General features: G+C 37.3%; 1 protein-coding gene across 13 annotated transcripts in view; it reads left to right on the top strand.

Annotated features, from left to right (window-relative positions):
• Nucleotides 1-20500, top strand: part of PLCL1 (phospholipase C like 1 (inactive)) — a 335124-nt gene that overhangs the window by 90274 nt on the left and 224350 nt on the right. Inside the window, exon 2 of one of the 13 annotated variants that reach the window (XM_087862376.1) lies at nucleotides 5606-5688. The exons of the other annotated variants lie outside the window; for them this stretch is intronic. The gene's annotated coding sequence lies outside the window, so the exon portion shown is untranslated. The remainder of the gene's footprint in view (nucleotides 1-5605; nucleotides 5689-20500) is intronic. 13 annotated transcript variants of the gene reach the window in all.

Below are 20500 nucleotides of genomic sequence, written 5' to 3' on the forward strand. Positions count from 1 at the left end.
ATAAAGGATGATACTAATAATGAAAGGTGAAATAATTATGTTAAAATGGTAGAATTGTATCTTCTTTCCTTTTTTAAAATTTTAGTGGAAAAAATCTGCTAAAATGCAGTTGTTTTATTTGTAGTTTTCACATAAAAATATAGTATTTTCAGGTTAGATATGTATGGAGAGAATGTATAGAATTAGAGCTTAAAAAGTTTTGATCTGGAAAGACCTTAGACATCATCTAGGCCAATGCCTGTTTTTATAGATGAGGAAGTCAGAAATTCTGATAAGCAACTAACAAGTCATGTGGTCACTGCAGAACAAAAGGGAAGAACTCATCCTGTCTCCTCTCTCCACACTTAGAGACCGTTTCACTATCTTACAATATTTTGGACCCATTGGTTGCATGTCTGCATGCTTGGGGTTTATAACAAACAATAGCTATACTTCTAAACTTGTCAAAAGAGCAGCCAACCATGTTTCTTGAACCTAGGGGGTAATAAGTTATAGTCATATTTTGCCTTTTTGGAGAGATCACTTTGAACTAGGTTTAAAAAAAAGCTGGCTATAAAAAATTCTTATATTTCAATTTGTACTGAATTTTAGTATTCTAGCAAGCCTCTGAAAGATTTTTTTTTTCTCTGTTTACTTTAGGTTTTCATGTAGTAAGGACATTTTAGGAGAACCCAAATAGAAAATGTATCCAAGTTATTACGCTATAACAATACATATTTTTCCGTTGATATTATTCAAACAGAATATATATTTAAAGCATTTAAAATTAATCAAAACTGTAATAAAATCCAGTAATGACTAATAAAATTATTTTTTTTTCTTTGCAAATCTTTGCTTTGCTTTTATTTTAGGTTAAATGTTGAAATTAATGAAAAAAAACCCACCAGATTGACATGTTTTTCCTGTTGTTGGAGGTGTGACTTTAATTTATTTTAGTTATTTTTCTTTAAATCATCTTCATTTCAGGTAAAATATTAATTGAATTGAATTTTGTTTGTAGGCTTTCCTTATAGTAGAGGAGAAAAGGCTGGAGGCATCCCTCCCCCCTGCTCACCCACCCTTCTCATAGCAGAAGCGATTTCGTGATAGTAACTGAAAGTCATTGACATTAGCTAGCACATCCAGTTTTGGTATCATGCTAAATAGAGTAAAACATAGTATTTTAACAAATTCATCTTGGACAGTGAACATTCTGAAAAGTGAGAAAGAGCTAACAGGGAAGTGAGATGGGGTTGGAAGCTGATTTTCACAACTGAAAAAATTGACAACAGATAGTTTCTTTATGCTGAGACTAATTGATACTGTCAACATTGTTTCCACTGGAAGGCATGGTTTTTATTAGGAAAGCGTTATGTAATAAGATATTAAATGTTTTTCTAAATCCTAGATAAAAGGAGAAACATTGGTGAGAGCCAGTTGCTAAGGACTCCCCATTTCCTAATTTCTCCTTCTTAGCGAAAACATTGCCAACCTTTGGATTTTTGCCAACCTTTGGATCATTGCCATCCTTTGGAAATCTCTGTCCTTGGAAGCTGGATAAGCGAAGCTATCATTTACTATAACAACATTCATTCCATAAGCACTTAAAATGGGAATAGCTTTAAGAAATATAAAAAAAGTTATACATGCTAATTGTAAAAAGTCCAAATAATAGATATAAAGATGAGAATAATGTCATTCATATTCCCACCACTCAGAGATAACCACTGTTAATATTTAGGTGTAGGTTCTTCCAGATCATTTAATACTGATGTTTGCAATTTGCCTTTTTTTGCTATATATATCCTGGGTACGCTTTCAATCAATAAATGATCAGTGTCATCATTTTTAATGAATACATAGCATTCCACTGCATGATTATACTATAATTAATTTAAGTAGTTTTGAAATGATGGAGCTTAAGGTTGTTTCAGTTTCTTTTTTCCTAGTATAAAAAATGCTGCAGTAAATCAGCAAATATTGAATACTTACTCTGTCAGACAACGTGCTGGAAGTTGGGGATATGAGATACATGGTACACATTTCCTACATACAGGGACTCAAAGGGGAAGCAGGCATGGAAACACATAATCACAATACTTTGTGAGGTGGACAATAGCAGAGCTGTGTATTGGGCCAGTGTTGGTACTAAAGATGGAGTGACTTCTTCTGCTTGGGTGTATCAGGAGAAACTTGACCATGGATGAAAGCCTTAGGCTGACAAGATGGGCAATTGTTTCCCAAGAATCACCTTGGAGAGGTGGTTAAGATTGCTCTTCCCCAGTTTTATTCCCTAGAGAATGTGATCCAGAAGGTCAAGGGTGCATCCCCAGGTGGTTCTGTTGCAAGTGGTTTCTTTACACGTTGTGAAATAGGCATAGAGCATGTGAAGGACCTAAGGTGGAACACTGAGTTGGAAAGGGGGTTGCTGTGAGATGATAGAGGACCTTGACTATAGAACTAAGGGCTTTAGACTATTTGGTAGGTGATGGGAAATCATGGAAGGTTTTGAGCATCATTATTAGAACTGTGTGTTAGGTAAAGTAGTGTGATAGACAGAATATTATGGAAGTGATTTCCCAGCTTCTTGTGTAGAGGTAATGAATTCTTCTTGGTTTCCTGGTTATTTTTATCAATAATAAATCAGAACTAAATGCTGGCTGGGCAGGGATCAGTTTCTCAAACTTTAATGTGCCTGTGAGTCACCTGGAATCTTGTTAAAATGTAGATTCCTAATCAGTAGTTTGGATGGGAAGGTGCACTGACATTGTGCTTTTCTAACAAGCTCCCAGGGGATGCTGATGGCCAAGATCTGTGGGCTACATTAGCATAGAAGATGTGTTCATAGAGAGTTTTTAATCAAGTGAGGATTTCTGTTTTAGTCTTTACATGTCAGTGTACCCTATGATCTTAGGACTTCGGTAAGTTTACTTTGCAGTCTGTCATGGTAATAACTCCAACAGTTATATTTCAATTGAACACCTTTATCAATGCAAGTAACTTCCTATTTACTCAATGATTTATTGCATAAAAGCTTCAGTGTAGAGCCAACCAATATATATACTTAACTCAGTCAATTTTTGAGATGAATCTTAAGCCTTTCAAATACCTGGAAAATACTATTGAGCTTTCACAGAGCCAGTGGTTTGAAGCTGGTTAATTGTATTGAGTCACAAAGCCTTTGTTGCTTATTTCTTGATACAGTGTTTCCTTAATCAAATTCAACCAACAGATGAATTAAAGACTAGGATTTAGAATATCTGTAACTTTAAAATACCTCTTTTGTTCGCCTTGACGACACTTATCCTCTCTATCACTGGATTTGAACCCCCTATACTCTTACACAGTATAGATGCTGTGTTGGCTAGAGAGGTATCATCAATATCTTTTAGAGAAGAACAATTAAGAAACCTATAAGTAGTATCTTGTTTAGTGTTCAGTAAACTCAGTGCCATTGAGGGTAGGGGAGGTGGCAACTAGGTATACACAGGGATTATACAACTTTTACATTCACATAGCAGTTTAGGGTTTATTCAGCGTCAAGTCCTTCATATGATCCCCATAACAATCACATGTGATTGGCAGGGCAGGCAGGCATCATTATCCCCATTTTTACAAATGTCAGAAGACTGGGGCTAAGAGAGGTGGAATGATTTGCCTAAGGTCAAAAGCAAGTCATTGCCAATGCTTGGTTTAGAGTTCAGTGTATTATCCATCTCAGCATGCAAAACACAAACTCAAGTAAGTTACATGCTTAAATCTAGGTTAGCTGGGCTTTAATTAGGTACTTATCAGTGCCATTGTTTGTATCTGTTAAAGAAATGCTCAACCTGCAGCAACAGAAAGCTTGACTTAAGGTGGCTTCAACAAATAGGCATTCAATGTTTTCATATAACAAGAAGCCTGGAGGTAGGGAGTTACTGGTGCTGGTTCTACTTTACAACGATCCACTCTTCCTGACTTTTTGCTCTGCTGTTCCTGTGTTCATTGACTTTTGTTCTCATGCTTGTCTCATAGTTGTAAAATGGTTGTTCTAGCTTTCGGCAGAAAGGGGTTGGAGTGCGTGCAGTGGGTATGGCTGGGGGTGGTGGGTGGATACTAGCTTCATCTAGTCCTCTTTTCAGGAAAACAAAAAGTTGCCCAGAAATTCTACCAGTTGACTTCTATTTAAGTTGACCAGAGAATTGGCTCATGACCTGGAGTCTCCTGTCAGGGGATAGGTACCCTGAGTCACCTAAAAGTCAATGTTTAGCTTTGTCAACTTTAAGAGTAGAGACAGACAAAGGAGAAAAGTAGTTGGCAATGGGTGTTGAGTGAATCAGCCTACAGAGTCTGTTACAGTCTTACTGTAATTACATTTGGAGCAAAGAGCATTGAGTGAACATCCCTATACATTCCTGCCATTGCATGAATTTTGTGATGTTTGCTTCTGGGTGCTAGGCAGCTTTTTCCTGATTACCTCCTGAGAAAGTCAAATTTATTTATTTATTTTTAAAAAAGATTTATTTATTTGACACAGAGAGAGAAAGAGAGAGAGCACAAGCAGGGGGAGCAGCAGGCAGAGGAAGAAACAGGCTCCCCACTGAGCAAGGAGTCTGATGATGTAGGACTCGATCCCAGAACCCTGGGATCATGACCTGAGCTGAAGGCAGATGCTTAACTGACTAAGCCACCCAGGCATCCCAAGAAAGTCAAATTTAAATAACATCCATTTCTTTTGTGTGTGTGTTTGTGTAATTACATTGGGCGGAGGTGTGGGTGGGCGTCGTGTTGTTTGTTTCTGCCTAGCAGTTCTTTGCTAGCATATGTATTTCATGAGATTATTTGTGAGATAGTTACCCACCTACTTTGTCATTCTTTGTAAACATTTGTTTTCTGCATGCTTGTAAATTAATAAAGAATAGGAATTAAAATGTGTTTGCCATCTCTAAGAATGGTTATGTAGGATCATCAGGCCTTGGATTGTGTTGTTTGCCTAGGACTGTTTTTATGAAGAAGCACAAGCCTGTTGATGAAGCTACCTTAAGTTGTAGCAAAGCGAGAGCAGGTTTACTTTTCCCAGGTTCATGGAGTAGAAGGAGAAGTTTTGGAGTCAGATGGACTAGTGTTATAATCCTGATCACCTCTGGAACCACAGTGTCCTCGCTTTCAAGTGAGGGTGATGCTGTTCACTCAGAGGATTCATGGCATGACACATGTGACTAGCACCGCAGCACTGGGTTAGAACAGGTGTTTGTGGTGTTTTAGGTTTCCTTTCTCTTTCTAGTTCCTTGTGTTCCCTACAACATCCTGGCTTGTTAAACTTGGAAGCAGTTTGGGGCACCCAGGGGGCTCAGTTGGTTCAGCATCTGACTCTCAATTTTGGCTCAGGTCATGATCTCAGGGTTGTGAGATGGAGCCCTGAGTCAGGCTCTGTGCTGGGTGTGGAGCCTGCTGAAGAGTCTGTCTCTCTCCCTCTGCCCACCCCCCAACTCTGTCCCTTTCTAAAAAAAAAGTAAATAAATAAATAAATAAATAAATAAATAAATAAATAAATATTTTTGGAATATATATATATATAATTATGGAAGCAGTTTATTTCCCTTGTTTTAGTATTTAGTTAAGTTTTAGTATTTGTTTCTTACAGAAAGGGGAAGTAATTTAGAAGTTTTGGCCCAGTGGATTTCCCTTCTGATTCAATATGCAGCAATCCTGTCTAATGAAAGAAAGGCAAGTATCCAATTAAATTATCACAAAGTTATCATGTTGGAGAAAGGATACTCTCTAGCCAGGATACAAGTGTGCCCTGAAAATGGAGTCCATGCTGTCTTCCCCTACCTTTCTTTCCCTTCATCCTACCCTATAGCTATCTTGAATCAGAGAAAGTACAAAGTGCCATTCTCAGATCCTTTTGGAAGGAAACCACTAATTTGGATGTGTGAATCTGAAGGAAGAATATAGTTAAATCAAAGATGATTTTTCTTTTTCTTTTTGTTGTGTATTTTTCATATGTATGTAACCAAATTTTCATATATAGAAATTCATCTAATTCTTAATGAAGTCAATGGGGGCTACTTTCTGAGACAGTGGTTTTGTGATATTTATAAAGCAAGTCATAAAATGTAATTAAATACTGCCATCACTTTGGTTTGCTAGTTCCAATGAGCATTTTGGAAAGTTTCATTATATTTGAACAGCGTACTTTGAAGATATTTTTTTACACAACTTTGGTAAATAGCCAATAAACACTTCAGTAGTAAGTTGGATTGTACCTTACAAAGATCATTGTATTTAATAGAATCAAAGTGTGAGACTTTGTAGTTTAGTGTCATAGAATGATCATGAGAACATGTGAAATATGGACAGTGAGTGAGAAGACATGAGGAAAAATGAAACACGTCATTGAGCCATAAGGTGTGGTAGCTTAAAGCTTGTTGGAACCATAGCCTGCAATTCCTATTGACTTGGTCATCTTTTGGTGATACTGCCACAAATACCAAGGTATTTTTTTCGGTAATTGCTGTTCTTTTTCAAGGATTATATATCACCCTTTGTTTTACAGGCCAAAAGGCATCTTTGAAATAGCTAGCTGAGATTAGAATGATAAATTTGAGGAGCAGAATAAATCAAAATAAGTCTCAAAAAAAAATGGAACCTATGACCCTGATCTAGCTGTCTAGGCTTTCACCGAATGAAGTAAGGCAGATTATAAACTGTACACTGTTTAGTGGAGGCATTTATATTCTGCTCACACTCTGAATTTTATGAGACTGACGCGCTACCTACTGCGCTAACGAGGCACCTAACACACTCTGAATTTTAAATTGTTGGCAGATATTATTTTATCTGGTGTTCAAATACATACTAAAATTAACCCAAGTATAATATATACTTTAAAACTCTTAATCCTGTTTAAAAAAACCTTTTGTTATTGGCCATGTTAGATATATGCATAAATAAATGGAGTAGTATAAATAAAACATAAAGAGAACCATTTAGTGAACACCATGCATCCATCCCTTGGCTTCAACAATTTACAGCCAACTCATGACCCGCCTTGTTTCATCTAGTCCTCTTTCCACTCCCCCTTTCCCCAGTCCAGATTATTTTGAAGCAAATCATATCATTTCATCCATAAATATTTCAGTCTGTGGCTCTGCCAGATAGAGACTATTCCCAATATTAAACACTTTACAATGGCTTTTTTATACGGTAGAAGTGTAATACATGAGAATGACACTTGACATCAAGCCTATTAAATTTCACATCCACATGGTTTTCACGCATCTGTGTCCAAGCTTATTTTCTGCAAACTACCACTTTCGCAGCTTAATGTTTGTCTTTGTGTAGATATCATTTAGTTAAAATGTTAAAACAGCTTTCAGTTTTTTTCCTTTCACTGGTGACTTTTTTCCAGATGGAAATTTTTGTCTCTGCTGAGTAGTTGATCTTGTTTTATATGGAAATATTATCTCTGAGAACGGTTCCACATGACCTCTGATTACTCTCCGATAGTGCTCTTCTGTCTTGAAACTACCTCCTGCATTTGGGAGCAGATGGAAAGGAGATAAAAACCCATAAATTTAAGGTTTGGGATTTAAGACAGACATGCTATTTTCATTTGGAAAACTATATATTGCTTTCAGTATTTTTTTTTTAAAGATTTTATTTATTTATTCGACAGAGATAGAGACAGCCAGTGAGAGAGGGAACACAAGCAGGGGGAGTGGGAGAGGAAGAAGCAGGCTCACAGCAGAGGAGCCTGATGTGGAGCTTGATCCCACAACGCCGGGATCACGCCCTGAGCCGAAGGCAGACGCTTAACCGCTGTGCCACCCAGGCGCCCCTGCTTTCAGTATTTTCTGATCAAATGACAAAGAATAGTTGAACACTTTCATAATAACACTTTTGGGGACAGGATTATGACCCTCCTTTTTTGTATTTTGGTTAATTCTGTTACATGCAATATGTAGTTGTGCTGGATTAGAGGATTTGATTTGACATGGATAGATTTGCAGATTATCATGTAAAGACACACATTATAATGAAGTTTTATTTTTGTAGAGGAAAAATGGAGGGACTTTTGTGTGTTTGTGTTTCAGATTGTGGTTTCAGGTGTCAAATTGCCCAGAGTTTGAGTATCTGCTTCCCTAACTAATAGCCATGTGGACTTGCTTCAGTCATATGAATTTTCAAAGCCTCAGTTTCCTAATATGTAATATTGAGATAATAAAAATACTTACCTCCTATATATTTTTTTGCATATGGATTGAATGAGATAAAAACAAACTGAAAATATAATTAATTTGGCTTAAATTCAATAGAGATATTTATTTGTTACTGAACATTTTTTTTAATGCTGTAATTTTTTGTTGAAAGACCTAAAACATAAAGACATAAAACATAAGGATTATTGGTTTTGAGATGTCAGGTGAACATGCATTATAAGTTTAAAAGTAGTAAGAGGCAGGGGTACCTGGGTGGCTCTGTTGGTTGAGCATCTGATTCTTGGTTTTGGCTCGGATCATGATCTCAGGGTGCTGGAATCGAGCCCTGCGGCAGGCTCCAGCTTGACTTAGCTTGGAGTCTGCTTGGGATTCTCTTCTCTCTCTCCCTCTCCCTCTACCCTCCCCCAGGCCCCGCTCACTCTCTCTCTCTAAATAAATAACTAAAATCTTTAAAAAAAAAAGTAATAAGAGGCAAATTTGCTATTCTGAGGTCTGCTAGCTACTGAACATTTGTATGAGAAGTTCTGTATAGTTCACATCTGTGATTCCTTCAGCTCTGATACTGCATATACAATGTTGTCTTCAGAAATATGTCATGGGAATTGAAGCTGATCTTTGTCATCTTAGGAGTGGCCCTAGTTTGCCTTAAATCTCATTTAAATTTATTTAAGAAGCTCTTAAACATGTTTGTATTTTCGGTTTGTGCCATGTGTTCTAGTAATGAGTTCAACAGGTTTACCATCTGTCTGCAGAACAGCCAGGCTCTTCAGCTCAAAAGGGTTCTGTCCATGTCGAGGAGGTACAGCTTAGCTGCAGTGTTCTGGCGTTTGCTCCCTTGGGAATAGGGCTTGCTATCCCACTCTGAACCCCAAGCCTTTGATTAAGTAGAATTTCAGTTCTTGGCTGGCTTGTGGGTCCTTGGGACCTTTAGCCTTAACTTTGCCATGGGCTAGGTTACCAGGCCCAAGGGCTTCAGTAGGTCAGAGAATTGAAGAACACACTGAAACAGGGAAGCAATACTGAAATAGAAATTGGAGAGATACCTACCTGCTTCATGGAGTTGCCAGATCTCATTCTTGGGTCCTTGTGAACTTATAGTTTGTCACTCTCTAAGTATACTTTATTTTATTTTTGTCAGGTTGGCATTTCACACCCCAGAGATGCTTACTGTGTCATTTGCAAAATTTGAAACATCAGATTACTCAGTCTCTTCTAGTCCATTTATAAAATGTACAGAGAGGCTGGTCTTGGCATCACTCCGAGAACCTTTGTGTTTTGCCTTTCTTCCATCTGAAAAGTACCTGTTCAGCCCGAACATTGTGCTCTGTTCCTGTTTCATGTTCTTGATAGAACACTTTCCATATATCTATAATTTATTAAAGTAAGGTTTGTGTGTGTGTGTTTCCTTGTTCTTTGTTTCAAACATCCTGGCTTTATTTTTATTTTACTTTTTTTTAAAAGATTTTATTTATTTATTCGACAGAGACAGAGACAGCCAGCGAGAGAGGGAACACAAGCAGGGGGAGTGGGAGAGGAAGCAGTAGGCTCCCAGTGGAGCAGGGAGCCCGATCCAGGACCCTGGGATCACGCCCTGAGCCGAAGGCAGACGCTCAACCGCTGTGCCACCCAGGCGCCCCCAAACATCCTGGCTTTAAATCTGAGCTCTGGCACTTAAAATTGGTCACATTTACCTAACTGTAACAAAAGGATAATAATAGTACCTAGTTCATGAAATTGTACATATCGCAGACTGCACTGCAAAGTGGTCAGTACAGTGCCTGCCATCCTGTGTGGACTCACAAAAATATTACAAGTTTTGTTATAGTCATCACCACACCAACATAGCCTCCTTTTGACCAAAATAACACAGCATGTTTCTTTCTCCTTTTTGTTACATTCCTATTTGCTCTTCAATATTTATTGAGTGCCTAGTGGGCAGCTCAGGGACTCTTTTCTAGGAATGGAGAATAATGTTGAGCAAAACAGAGTCTCCACTGAAGTCTAGCTTTTGCTCCCACTACTTTGGTAAAATTGCATCAGCTAACATCTCCAGTGAGGTTTTTTTTTTCTTTTCTTTTTTCTTTTTTTGCCAAATTTGCAGGATTCTTTGACCTTGCTTTTATTTTATGTGTTCTAATATTTGAAATGGTTAATTATTCCCTTCTTTAAATTCTCTCTTCCCTTGAATGCTTTAATACCCTACTTTCTTTTGATTCTCTTTCTAACTTTCTGACTCTTCTCTTTGACCCTGCTCTTTCAATTATAACCTAGGTTTTTGTTCCTGATTTATTTTCTTCTCCCTTACTCTTCTCAGAGATTATAAACTGGTATCCTGTTCACAAATCTGGTATGCTTTTGTGCTTTTTTGGCCTAAATAGAGTTTCAAAAAAATTTTTTAATGAGTTGTTAAGTTACAAACATTGAGAGAGTTCATATAACAATTTGAATTTTGAAAAATTTAAATTCACTTGCTTTTGAAGAAAACACAGCTCATTTTCCCCCCAGTAGTTCCTACTTCTATTTACATGTTAGGAGACCAACATATTTTTCCTTACACCTGATGTTCTGTAGGCATCACAAACTCAATTTGTTCAAAATTGAACTCATTATATATTTTATTTTGTCTTGTCTAGTCTGGGTGATAGAATGCTGTTTACTGAGGCGTTCAAGCTAGGACCTGATGAGTGAGAAGTCTGTTGTAGGACCTATGTTACTGAACTTGAATGGCCTTCCACTACTCCTTGCTGTCCATGGCTCCCAGGGTTTTCTCATTACCTCTATCCCCTATCTTGCACCATGGGGTTCACCCTGGTAGACAGCGCTCTAGTTCCCTGATGTGCTTATTTTAAATACAACGTATGTGTTTTGTTTATCACGTTAGTAATTTTAGCCTGCATTATTACTTTAAGAATCATTTATTACCTCAATAAAATTTATTGAGTGCCTACTAAACAAGTCAGGTACTTTTTCTAGCACTAGAGATAGAGTGTTGAACAAAACAGATCCTCTGCTTTCATGGAGCTTACATTCTTGTGGAGAAGAAAGATGATACATAAGTAAGTATAATGCTAGTAGTGGTAAGTATAATTAAGAATTCTTAGACATCTGTTTAGTAATTTATATACATTAAGGTTGTCATTTTATTTACTTAGACAGCCTAAGGCCAAAAATAAGAACAAGATTTTGGAGGAACTGAATTACTATCTCACAAAGTCATATGTCACATCTAGGATGCTCTAAATCCAGGATCTGGCTTTGTCCATCTGGAATTATCTGAATGCCTGCTAGTACTCAGCAATAATTAATTTAAGAGCATAGTGTAGTTTAGATTATTTTTCATGCTATATGACCATTTCTACTGGGAAAGTCATTTAAAAAATAGTAGAAAGCTTATAAGATTTAATTAAATGAAATCTTCAGCTGGTATACTCTGATGAGCTATAGAGTTTCCTGGTTATCTATTGCTATTCCTTGACAGACCAAGCAGACTTCTGCCTCAGGGTCTTGGCATTTAAGTACTTTCTCCCAGGAATGTTCATCTAGATCTTTTTAAGTTTTGCTTCCCCACTTTACTCTTCATCAGACTACCAAAAATAGCACTTTCTAGTTTCTTACCCTGCTTCATTTTTCTTTATAGCACCAAACACCTCCTGATATATCTATATCTATATCTATATCTATATCTATATCTATATCTATATCTATATCTATCATCTGTTATCTGTCTCCCCCACTAAAATGTAAGCTCACTGAGAGCAAGAACTGAGCTTTGATCATTGCTATATTCCTAGCACCTAGAGTAGTGAATGGCATATAGTAAGTGGTCAATAAATATGCACTATGTGAATAAATCAATGCAAAAAATTTTATTAACTTTGCAGAGGAAATGTTTTAGAATGTATTAAGTAGGACAGATTAAATTCTAAGTTTAAGTGAAATGGAGCTAAAGATCATGATTGCTTTCATAAGAGGAGTAAGGCAAATACTGATTAACATGAAATGGAATGGACCCTTGGAGGAAATAAAGTAAATCTTATTTGGGGAAATTAAGAAAAGAATGAGCAAAAGGAATGGGGCAGGCAATTTAGTGTTATTCATTTGAATACGTTGTCCAGGAGTACAAATATTCAGAAACATTTTAGTGCTGAAGATGCTATGGCTCTCATGAGTATGTGAAAGAACAAACAGTCCTTGGATCTTGGGATCATTGTCTAACTTAGCCCCGATACGAAATCTCTGAAGAATCTGGACAAGATAAATTGAGCAATTGGTGTCTCATTTCAGTTTTTATTACTACCTTTTAGTCTCTTGTCTTATTGGTAAGTTTTTATTTCTCACCCAACTAATATTTATTGGTTGCTTACAAAGTAGAAGTGTTGCCATAGATAACTTTTTTCAAAACAAGAAAAATGCTTTAATTTCCAACAACCAATAAAACCTAAGAGCTGAAGGATGCTTTTGAAGGTGCAAGAGAAAGTTGATTGAAGTGGGTATTCAATCCCTACACTCAAAGTTTCCACATCTACAGTGATTTTTCTCTGAAGATTATAAACATCTTTTTTAACCCTCCATTGCCAACCTCTCTTTTACTCCACTTTATCAGTTGGGATTAAAAAAAAAATTCTCTAAACTAGAGAAACAGAAAAATGAATTAGGTATATACACATTGAGATGTGATGCCTTTGGGCATTGAATCTGTGACTGACCCGTAATTTTCTCAATAAAGATACATGTTTCTAAAGTGTACACCTTCCATGGTGGGGACTACAGATAGTAGTAATTAAGCTTTTACTAATCAGAATCTAGAAACGATACGTGAGGGAACTTTCAATCTATGTAACTCATTATTACTCAGTCACTACAGGTTGAATGCTCATTATGTGTGAGACGTTAATAAGGTATACAAAGTTGAGTAAGAAATAAGTTTCTAATCTAGCAGAAAGGATAAGGCAAGGTAAGGATACAATTCATTCATACTAAAATAAATGAATAAAATAGAAGTTGATGAGGTACACAAGACAAAGGGATTCCTCCTAGTCAAAATTTAGAAAAGGCAAGAGGCAGGAAGTGATGTGTTGGATCTTGAAGAAGATTTTCCGATGAATGGATTGGCAATCCATATCAGCAGGGGAATGGAAGTGGAAAATTATGGGTCATATTAGGCAACAGCAATGTTCCAGAAGAGGCAGAAGGAGATACAGTCGAGAGCCAGGGTGGCAAATTTATCTGTGATAGGAAAGAAGGATACTTCCAATTTAGAGAGAGAAGCAAAGACCTACTGAGTGAATCTTAAGAGCAATTTGAGGTAGAGGAGTAGAGGAGATCTTTCCATAGCTTCGACCTCATCAGATTAGGGGGCAAGGTCATCTGCTGAGAAGGAGAGGGATGGAAGTTATCTTCAGATCCGTTTATTCCAAGAACTGTACTTCAGAGACATGTCTTGAGAGGTTATGGTCTTGTCCATGGAGACCGTTTATATAGGAAACGAGAATCTAGGTTTTATGATTTCATCTCCAAGTGTTGTTTCTTGGTAAAGGTCAAAATCTCCCAAAGACCTATATACCAAAAATAATTTTCTAAGTTAAGCATTTCTCATCAAATAAGTAACTTTGATCCGAGAATGTGATAATTCAGGCTATAAAAGAAATCAGATGAACTCTTATAAATACCTCTTTTTAGAGGAAAACAAAGAAGATTTATTGCTTTCAACTGAAAGACCGCAACAGAAGCACTGTATGCTAAATAAAGACAGCCTCTGGCTATGGCTTAAGAGACTACTGGGGTCACTTAGTAGCCCCATTTTCTTTATTATCATACTGTTTTTCTAGGCCTGGTGTCTAGCTATCCTGGTACAACCAAGAAAGAGAATTCTGAGTCTGTTACTCTTGTGGATCTGTGGACCCTGAAATGAATAATTCCAAGCAATGTCTTAGTTTTGATTGCTTTCAAGGGTTTTGCATAGTTGGAAGCTCGAGAGGCAAAATGGTTTCTGGTCATTCATGCCACTTGATAATCCAAGGATGAGGTGATAACATCAATAGTTCTTGGACTTTAGGCAGCATGGCAAGTTTGGGGTTGATGGCTATTGGTTTCTTTCTTTTTTTAAATAATTAAAAAAAAAGATTTTATTTATTTGAGAGAGAGAGCGTGCATGCACGCACACGGGTGTGGGGGAGCAGAGGGAGAGGTAGAGAGAATCTCAAGCAGACTCTGTGAGTGTGCAAAGCCTGACTCAGGGCTCGATCTCACGACCCTGACATCATGACCTGAGCTGAAATCAAAAGTCAGATGCTTAACTGACTGAGCCACCTAGGTGCCCTGACAGCTGTCAGTTTCAAATGTGAATGCAACATCACTGGCAACGCAGGAGGGCTTAGAAGAGAAATAGGAGTTAAGGTTATAGAGGAACAAGCTTTGCTAGACAATATATCCTTCTTTATCTCTGGCAGAGACAGCTCTCCAGTGGTTTTGTAGGTTGAAGGATTATTTGCACAGATATAAAAATGAACTTACTGGGATGAAGAGCAGGATGGACTTACCACCCTTGTCATTTAAAAGTGGCAAATGCTAAGCTTCCATGTGCATGCATGTGTGTGCTAAGAGACTAAAGTCTCCTTAAGATATTCCTTGGGCAGAAAATGGGGAAACATTGATTGAGTCCTGGGAATGAACCGTTCTGATTCTAAGTGAGCTGAGACTCTGCAAGAATGGTGTTTTAGGTTCTGAGATTTCCCAACCAGGATTTCGGTTATGACATTTAGTTTCAGAGACAGACCTTAGCATCCAGGGCAGGAGATTGCTGATTCTGCCGTCGTGTTACTATTGATCTAGAGGAAACTATATTTTGCACAGAATTCGTGTCTAAAATCTGTTGATACGGTTCATGAGATTTTATAGGCTGTGGGACAGTTATGGAAAGTACCCAAAAGAAATTTTGGTTGATTAGTGGGCCAACTGATGTTAGCGTGTTTTGATACCATCTTTTCTCCCTTAATATCAGCCTTTATTAGTTAGGAGAAATCATAATAATTCTCTAACTCATGCTTGGGAGTCTTTTCTTAAAGGACCAGATCACAAATATTTCATGATTTATAGGCCTTATGGTCTCTATTGCAAGTACTTAATGCTAGCTATTTTAATGCAAAAGCAGTCACAGGCAGTATGCAAACAGATGGGCTTAGTTATGTTCCAATAAATCTTTATTTATCAAAGCAGGTGGTAAGCCATAGTTTGGTGACTGTTGCTCTAGTCCAATGACTGTATTTTACTAAAGCCCAGAAATGTCTGGCTAAAGGTTACGCAATGGCAGAATTGGGGCAGAAATCTAGACATCTTCTTTTCTATTCCATTAAAAATTTAAAAATTAGTTGTAATTTTTAAATAATTACAAAAGAATATTCACTGGATATATAGGAGGTGTAAAGAATAACAATAAAATGAACATCTGTGTTACTGTCACAAAGTCAATTTAAAAAAAAAGGGGACGTTACCACTTCCTTTGAAGCTGTGTGTGTGCCTCTCCAGTCCCTTCCCTTTTTCTCTCCACCCTGGAGATATTCACCTGCCTGAATTTGGTGTTTTTTATTCACTTGTTTTTCTTCATGGTTTTACTACCCATGTATTTATATCCTTCTTGTAGTGTTAAAAAGTCACTCTTAGATGGTTTTATTTCATTTCTCTTGTGTTCTGAAGTTTAGAAAAAGATAGCCAAATCTTGCTTAGTGAATAGTTGCACATTTCTGTTTTGGTTTATTCTTGGCAATATGCTGAGAAGGTCCAGGAAGCCAGAGTAGAGTACCTACATTATTTTATTTTAATTCACTTCATGGCCAAATCTTGGGTTTCTTGTGCCAGAGTGGAGAACATCATGGGCTGACAGACAAGTGTAGGAGTTTAGTGGCTGTCTACTCCCACCCCCCTTCCTGAGGAAATTGCTGTGGTAAACCAGGGCTGTTTCTAGGAATGGCAAAGTCTATTTAGTCTGACAGTGATTTTATCTTTGAACTAAATGCATATGATAGTACCATAACTTTTCCAAGTTATAGGACATGGAGAAATTTTTTATGAAAAATCTTGTTTTTGTGGCATTTAATAAAAAAGGTCAATCTCAAGCATAATATCTGGTCAGTAATCAAAAACATAACTAGTGCTATTTACACATATTAGATATGTGAATATTAGCTATTAGAATATGATTTAGATGGATACATTTCCTTGCTTTCTAAGTGCCCAAAACTTCCAGAATCTAATTTTTTCAGGGCATGCCTTTGATGACTTTGTGTGAAAGCATTTTGTGATCTACTTATACAAATGCTCCATCCATTCTGCTTCTTTCTTTCTTTCTTTCTTTCTTTCTTTCTTTCTTTCTTTCTTTCTTTCTTTCTTTCTTTCTTTCTTCCTTCTTTCTTTCTTTCTTTCTTTCTTTCTTTCTTTCTTTCTTTCTTTCTTTCTTTCTTTCTTTCTTTCTTTCTTCTCTTTTGTACATCTGTAGATAATTTATCTGGCTTACTATAGGTTATTCTCAAGGATAGTGAAAAATTGGAGCTAATCCATCCACATACCTTTGCCTGGTCCCCCCTGCAAGATGACTCGTTTGTGGGTTATATTTCTGACCATGGCATGCGATGAAAAGAGCTGGGCTTTTGCTGTGAGAGGTTGGCACTATTCTCTAGTGTCTCTCTCAGTTATCTCAAAATATTTTTTCAGATTGCCATCCCAGTTGCTATTTCCCTAGACTATCATTTCATATTTCAATTATTCTAATACCTTCCTGTCTGGCCTGCTTGCTTCTTTATCAGTGGTTCTCAGTTCTGGCTGCATATTAGAATCACCTGAGGTTTAAAAAAATACTAATGCCTTATCCATCCCACAGTGATTTTGATTTAATTGGTCTGGGGTGCAGTCTGGGAAAATTAAAATCATATTACATTAAAAAAATAAAATCATATTACATTTTTAAAAGGTCTCTAGATGAGTCTAATGAGCAGCTAAGGATGAGAGTCACTGCTGTAGTATAAGAGGGTCATCTCTTTCAACCTATCATCTGATATAAGAGATGTTTGGGAGGGAGAATGGCTAGAACTTGGGGAGTGATAACATGTTTGGGATTAGGAAGTGGGATGTGCATAGGATGTTGTTTAGGTTTTGGGCTAGTTCAATTGATGAATGATGGTACCATTTACTGAGAGAGCAAAAATAGGCATGGCACTTAGGAGAGAAAATGATGATTCGGTTTTGAATTGAGAATTTGAGCAACCCATGCCCAAACATCCATTTGGAGATAAGAAAGAACATCTAAAATATTAAAGCTGACCAAAATTGGAATAGGGGTTTATTCTTTATAGCTAAATATATTAAAGTCTCCCTGCCAGATGCGTATCAACTTTTGCTCAAATATTTTTAGCAATAGAGAATGAATTACCAATTCTATCTTGAACAGCTTAAATAATTTGGAAGTCCTGCCTTATACTGACCCCAAATCTGCCTTGCTGCTAACCTCTATCCAGTAATCCTCTCTTTCCTTTGGAGCTATTCATAATAAGTCCGCTTTCTCTTCCATGCCCCACAAGTAATTTATTCTCAAATGTTCTTTTCCTTGGGCTCCAGGTTACCAGTTCCTCATTTAACATGCTTGAAATAACCATACTCTCTAGCATATCTTCTTACCAAGCCAGCTAAAACATGAATGTTAGTTAAATACCTTAAACTTGATTAGTAAAGAGAATAAGCATTTCTTGATCAGTCTTCCTCTAGTGGCATTAAATATCATAACTCTTTAAAAAAAACTCTATATGCTTGCAGTGTTGAAGAGGTGATATTCTTCTCTGAAATACATGTTTTTCTTTTTTTTCTATACCCCATTACATTTAGAAAAATAATTAGATTTAAAGAGAAAATTTATGTAAAATATCTTATACTTTTTGAATAAAAAAATTTCTTATAACTATCTTAAGAATTTATCTCAGTCTAGGGGCGCCTGGGTGGCACAGTGGTTAAGCCTCTGCCTTCGGCTCAGGGCGTGATCCCAGCATTCTGGGATCGAGCCCCACATCGGGCTCCTCCGCTATGAGCCTGCTTTTTCCTCTCCCACTCCCCCTGCTTGTGTTCCCTCTCTCGCTGGCTGTCTCTATCTCTGTTGAATAAATAAATAAAATCTTAAAAAAAAAAAAAGGAATTTATCTCAGTCTGGAAAAATACTTGACCTCTTTGTTTCAAGAGTGAGGATAATGGTCATTTAAAAGCCTGTGAAGTTATAGAAAAGTATAGTTGCTTAAAAAAAAAAGGCCAAACATGAGACTTTTGCTATGCCTCTTGTGGAAGATTTAATCTTCAAGGATTAATGTGGCACTCAGTTTCCCACTGCTTCTATTCCAGAAGGTATGCACACATTTGGATAAGTGATCTCCCTTTTCTTCCCTTGGACACTGTTTTGAGCTTGGAATTTGCTGTTTAGATCATGATTCATACGTCAGAGAAGAATTAGAGAGTCTCCTTTAGGTACTTGGCAGAGCCAGGACATGTTTCCATATATAGCCGAAAAAAACCTTTGTCGCCCATTCTGGCTTGAGAGAATGTTATTAAAAGTTCATTCCTGAGTGCTTTTTTGCCAAGGAACAGCAGCGAGCACTGAAAATTTTGTGCCTGAAAGAACTAAGGTCTGCTCCAACGTAAAGGCCTTGCTGTGTGTTCTGAGAAACTTCCCTAGGTGTCCTCGGTCACTGTCCTCAAAGCACTTACATGCACATCTGTGGGTGGCAATTGTTGATTCTTTCCTGGCCCACTTCCTACTCATGGCTCTGGGGAAGCCCCATGAGCAGGCTTTACAGAGATGAATCAAGGCAGTGCCTAATCTCCTGAGTCATGGCCAGAGGCTCCTCACTTACTCTCTGAGGATGGGATCTGTTTACCTCAGAGTTGCCTCTCTGAGAGGATATTTGGAATTTTGGATGGTGGCCTGGAATTTTGGAGAGTGGAGTTCTCTAGGGAAAAGTTGTGCTGGTAGCAGTCAGCTTATAAAGTTTATACTGTCTGCCCTTTGATAAGGGTCATATGATGTAGTAAATGTTCTTTGGGAAAATGAGAAATCTAGTAGATCTTCACTTCTGGCTTTGCACATACCGTGACCTCCACACATCAGTGTGGGGAAATGAGAAGGGAGCTCTCTTTGTACCTTTCCTTCCAGCTCCACCTACTGTGATTCTATTCGCCTTTGGGCTCATCTTCAAGTCAAAGTGAGACAGACCTGTGTTTGAATCTTGGTCCTTACTCAAAGTATAGGGCTTAAGCCAAGTTAATTTGCTTCTTTGGACTTGTTTTCCTCATCTGTAAAAGGGGCTTGACAATGCTTATTGCAGAGGGTTTTAGGTGAGGATTAAATGAAGTTAGGTGGGTTAATGTATATAAAGTGGTCAGTAAGCCTTCTCAGGAAAGCCAAGTGTTTTTAGTCAAAAGGATATGAACTTTGGAAACATTCACCTTCAGGTTCTATCCTGTTCTGTTCTTCCCTAGCTGCATGATCTCTAACTAAAGACACCCAAGCATTTACATTCTGTAATCCCCACCTTCATTTTGTGTAAAAATGTATCACACTTGGAGGGCTGTTTCAAGATTTAAGTGGACCATCTTGCCCATCTTACTTGGGCGGCACTTAGAAGTCTCTCAACAAATGTCAGCTCCGTTTCTTACTCCTTTTTCCAAAGGCCTTTCCCAAGCCCTCCCTCTACCCCACTGTTATTCCTTGACTTGTCCTTTCAGTTTTTTTGTTTTTGTTAATAATCTTACTTCATAACTTCTTTTATTCTGTTTCTCACTGCAAGTCTGTCTCTTCTCTACTTGCTGGCAATTACTTGGAAATGAAGTCTTCATCTCTTTGTTTCAGTAGGCCTTTGATATCAAACTACATTTTTTTTTCTTCCCAGCAACCTGGAAAAATCCCCTTAAATTCTCTTAAACTTGAATTACAGCTTAATTCAGAGTTAATTTCTAAATCTTTTCTGCCACATTAAATATCCTGCAATAAATTACTAGGAAACTAAATAGCTTTGTGCTCAGTGTAATATGTATTACATTTGGTATTTACTTCTAAGTCCAGTAACTTTGTGTCTTCAGTGTTGGTCTGCAAACTTGTAAGAGAGAGGTTAGAGTAAAGACTATCAAGAAATAAAAGCTTTACATTTTGATATAAAATTAATAGACATGGTACTCATTTAAAACAAACTAAGCTTGCACGCGTTGTAAAATAAATCATAATCCAGGGTGTTGGTGTCTTAGGTACAAAGCCGCAAGAACACATATTTGTGATATTGATTCACTGA

This window comes from Ursus americanus, chromosome 1, assembly GCF_024610735.1.
Source record: "Ursus americanus isolate L20-20 chromosome 1, mUrsAme1.1.p, whole genome shotgun sequence".
NCBI lineage: Eukaryota > Metazoa > Chordata > Mammalia > Carnivora > Ursidae > Ursus > Ursus americanus.